The sequence below is a fragment of the Montipora foliosa genome, chromosome 3 (genome assembly GCF_036669935.1).
Source record: "Montipora foliosa isolate CH-2021 chromosome 3, ASM3666993v2, whole genome shotgun sequence".
Taxonomy (NCBI): domain Eukaryota; kingdom Metazoa; phylum Cnidaria; class Anthozoa; order Scleractinia; family Acroporidae; genus Montipora; species Montipora foliosa.
In genome coordinates, this window is record NC_090871.1 from 68743491 (window position 1) to 68748490 (window position 5000).

Sequence of the window (5000 nt, forward strand, 5' to 3'; positions counted from 1 at the left end):
AGTCAGGTGTTAAGCAAACACACTTTCAAAATCTGAAGAAAAAAAAATCACATGGGCACTTTAACAAGAACGAAATTATAGAGAAGTGGGCAGTAGTAGTGTTAGGTGATGTGGTCGGAAATTGACTGCACCAGTTAAATGAAATTCAAGGGAAATTAACGAGTGTCTTTAGCCCCAATAGCGTGTTTTCACTCACATGATCAGTAATCTTGTTTTTCCATGGAGACGAAAGAAAAGGTTTGCATGATAATGAAGCACAATTCCCGGAGGATTAGCTGAGTTGAGGACACCAACATGGCCGTCGTTCTTTTGTTTAGGGACAACAACATGGCTGCCGTGATGTCACGTGTGAAAACACTCTATAAGCAAAACGGCGCGATAAAATAATGAAACCTAAAATCAATTTATATCCTGCCAGTTATAAGGACGAGGGAGTTTAAAGTAACCTCGACGGCTATGACAAGGCCGTAAGAAAGGAAAAATATTTGTGCATCGCCCGCACAACTTAGTAATTTAGCACCTACTTTTGCGGTACATGACAATGATGTGAAATCGTAAAAATTGAGGTTTTAACGACAACGTGAGCTTGAAAAAGTGAATCTTTGATTCTCTATTCAGTTTTTCTCTAAAACCAGTCGCTCCAATTTATTTTTAGTATACTTTGTTTACATTGTGCCACGTGAACGAAACGGAAAAATTGCGATAGAGCCGTTCTATTTGAGGTGGCATTTTCTTCGACGTCACCCGGTCGTAGATCTTAAGGTCCCTACTCTAAGATCAACGACGAAAACGTCACCTCAAAATGATAACTTTGAACTATTGGAACTCTTTCATGTTCCTGTCCTACAATGTGGGAGAAGTATCCTAAACAAATCGGTACGAACGATTTCAGAGTACTAATGAAAGCGAATGAGAGGTCTTGTAGTATACTGATTGTAAATGGTACGAAACGTACGAACGCAGTTCTTAACTGAAAATTCTGCTCATAAGATGATAGCTTGCCAGAAACAGTTCTTCCTACCAGTCTTTCTCTGAGACTAGGGATAACTTCTGGAAGCGGCTACATGTAAGGTGGTATCCATTTGGATTTTTTCTGCCAGTTTTTCGCGAAATCAGATACAGCGACAGAAGCTAATAATAAATTTAAGTCACAGCGGGCTGTCGTCTTAAAGGAGGCTCGAAAGGGTTTTTAGTTGCTATAGTGTTTGTGAAACGATGAAAGATGCCAAAGAAGGATATTTCATAGTGTGGGCAAACTATAAATATCTTTGCAACTCTGTTGTTGGGTAATCTTTTAAGGGCACTTATGACGTCATATCCGTTACCATGACAACACGCCAGGTCCACAAAAAGGCACTCTAAATTTTAATTTTGAAAATTACCTGAAAAACTAAGTCGGTGATTTACCGTTTTTATTTCTTCGTTGAAAATCTCCCTAAATTCTTTAACTTCTTAGAGAGTATGACAAAAAGTTATCCAGTGAAATTTAAGATACATCGAAAAAGGCGTTTTCATACTTTACAGAAAATTGTACTTGATAACTTCCCCTGAAACTTTTTTATTTGAAGTGCCATCGTGAATGATAAGTGCATGCAAAAAATCAAGATAGATCAGTGAGCAAAATTTCGAAATCACTTCTGGTGTGTTGCGTGGGCTATTTTTTGTAGAAATTTGATTCATTCAGCCGACGCGTGTTCCTTAGTTATGGCGTGTGTAGGTTAAGCGCGCGCGCGCGCAGCTAAAAAACCTTTCGAGCCTCCTTAAAGACGTTCGCGCCAAAATCTTACTAGGGTGAGATTTTCTTTATTTCTCGCCTAGAGTTAGGTCATAAAGCACTTACTTCAAAAAGGAAAAAAAAAACTGGGGGTTCACCGACTTTGTTTCGGAGAAAGTGGCAGTGGAAAAAATGCCTTAATTTCGAGAAATCGGTCATAATAATGAGATGTAGCCTTATCTGCTCATCCATCGAAAATGGAATAAAAAAGTTAACTGTTAGAGTGAAGGTTTCCGTGCATACGTTTTTAGGAGTGGGATTTTTAGATAATTGCATGCCGCTAGGGATGTCTTAAACAGTACAGTTCATCCTCGACGAGCGTTTTCGTAAGCTCTATCCGTTGCAACCACTACCAGAATTCGATTGCACGAGTAAAGAAAATGTTAAAAAAGACAACTTCTTACGGTGGAAATTTTCTCATTTCATTATATTTTGTAGATTGTAAGTAAAGTAAGTGATTCATGATTAAAAAAAATAGAGGTCACCGATGATTTAAAAGAGTAAAATTGATTTGATTTTGGAAAGCTCTTGGTAATTTTCGTTTGTCACGTTTTTGCGTGAAGGAAGGAAGGACTGGAACCCAAGAGAGGATCGATAGTTGAACGGATGAGAGTTTTTTTACCGAAAAAAAAAAAAAAAAAAAACTTTCTCGAGCATAGCAACGAAGTTTTAAGCCGGCGTCATCCTCATTTGGTTATTGTTTTGTACGATATCTCTCCATTGCCGTCATGCTTATCTTCTGGAGTGTGGTTTTTGTGAAATTTAATCGCTGGTTGTTTCCACGTAGGTCCGCACTATTCAAGCGGACGGGGACATTAATACTGCTCCGTTTTCACGAAAGAAAAGGAAAAGAACTTAAAAAAAAACATTCATTTTTAACTTAAGTTCGTAGGGTAATAAAAACATTTAAAAAAAACAAAAAAAAAAAACAGCCCCATTAAATTTACGCAACGGTTCGTCCTCGAGTTTTCCAAACTTTATAGCCACTACTCTATCAGCTACCTTTTCCAGAACTTTTCCATCATCCCCCTCACTTCTCTTTAACGCTTCATGATGATTCGGAAATAAATGTGCCATTCTTTTGCCGGCCTGGAATTTTTCCACGGCGTTTTTGTTTCCCCATGTTATTTTAACTAATACTTGAAAAATAGTATGAAAGTCAGTAGACTAGTGCACGACTGATAAAACAACGCGAATATCAGTCGTGCAGTATTCTACTTGACTTTCATAAATATTTTTTAATCAATTTTGACTGATCACGATCATCTCTGGTCGAGCGCTGTGTAAGGCTTACCGTCCACGGTTTTTGCAAAGGTTTTAAAGCCTCAACTTCACTAATGCTCGAAGTAATGCGTGACATATTACAGTCGCGTTACCTGCGCAGTAATGTTGCGCACAAACAATTAGCGCGAACGTCCTACATACATACATACATACATATACTATTTGTTAAGGCAGGTCAGTTTGCGGCAACCGGAAGGTTGGTGTGGACCTGCCAACAACTTAATTAAAATCTATATTTACAAAACCTTAAATGAAAATAATAAAAACTTCTAAAATTTAAAAACTAAAAATATAAATAATCTGATTATTTTGATGTTATCAGACAGGCCTCTTTTTCGAATTGAATTTGGTCCAGTATCTTTGAGGCCTGTCTAAGTTTTTGTTTAAAAAGTTGATAGGAGGAAGCGTCCTTTAGCTTGATGGCTTCAGGGATTAAATTCCAAACAATGGGCCCTCTATACCTTACACTATTTCTGCCGATGTTGCTATTGTACCGTACATGCAAGAAGTGATTAATACGCCTTAAATTATAATTAGTATTAGTGTTGCGTGTTTCAAATAGGGCTGTGAATTGATCAGGTAAACTATTATGATAGACCTGGTACATTATAGAAGCGAGCCTACGCTTGTAAATATAGACCAGTGGTTTCCATTCTACAAGTTCAAAAACGTCAGTGTCAGGAGTTTCGGTAGGTAGTTTGTGTACTAGTTTGGCTGCTTTCAGGTGCAAATGTTCCAAAGTATAAAATGCAGATGGCGAGCAAGATCCCCAAATAGCGATGCAGTAAGTGATGCTTGGTACAATCCCTTTGAAATATATTTCTTCCAAGACACTTGAGGGAAGGGCTTTAAACTTTTTTCAGGAATTTTAGCTTTCCTCCAAACTTAGTATGCAGTGCTTTAACTTGGGGTTTCCAGTTCAGTTTTTAGTCGATTTCAACCCCTAAGCAAGTGGATTCAGTGGTGAAGTGAATGTAACAATTTCCGAACATAAGAGGTCTTAATGGACCAACAACAGCATGGCTGGAAATCAGCAAAGCCTCAGTCTTTCCAGTGTGAACAGTCAGACGATTCTTAAAGCGCCATACTCTGAAGTCGTATAAAATGTAGTTTAACGCATCATCGACCTCTTTCCCAATATAGTAGATAGTAGTGTCATCTGCAAACATATGGATACATCCGATTTTGGAGGAATTTTGTAGGTCGTTGACATATATTGCAAAGAGTCTGGGTCCCAGTAGAAAAGGTAAAGGTACACCTTATTTAACGTCGGAAGTTCCTTTACTCTCTAGAGAGTATTCTCCCAGGAAGCCGACGGTGCGCTCATTTTACCCCCCCTCTTTCCATCAGTGCCCCGTTTTAAGGGTATTTAAAGCTACTTAGGCTACGCTGAAAGGAAAGAAGTCGAAACAAGGATGTGAGATCCGGGGATCGAACTCAGGACCTTATGCACCAAGGCTGCGCACTAACCGAATGTGCCACCCTTGCTCCAAAGCAAGGAGCATATCTTTTGAGGAACACCGATGGCGATTTGTCGTAGCTTTGATCTTGCGCCGTTGACATTAACATATTGGGATCTTTCATGAAGGTAGCTTGCAATCCACTCGTGAGTAACACCAGAGACTCCTAAGTCTGACAATTTGGATTTAAGGATGACATGATCGACTGTGTCAAATGCCTTCTTAAAGTCGACAAAAAGAACACCAACTTTATAGCCATCATCAATTGCCTTTTTCCATGTTTCAGTTAAGTACAAAGGCAGTGATTCAGTGGAGACACCTTTTTTGAACCCCCACTGATTTGGGTGTATAAGATCATTAGTTCCAAGGTGAGAATCTAAGGAATCACAGACAATGTCCTCCAAAATTTTGCTGTTCAAATTGAGCATTGTCAACGGTCGGTAGTTGGCACAATCTGATTTAATCCCTTTCTTGTGTACCGG

The 5000-nt window shown here is 38.8% G+C and overlaps 1 protein-coding gene across 1 annotated transcript in view; it reads right to left on the bottom strand.

Moving 5' to 3' along the window:
* LOC137998110 (uncharacterized) overlaps nucleotides 1-5000 on the bottom strand; it is a 216787-nt gene that overhangs the window by 89853 nt on the left and 121934 nt on the right. The window lies entirely within an intron of this gene.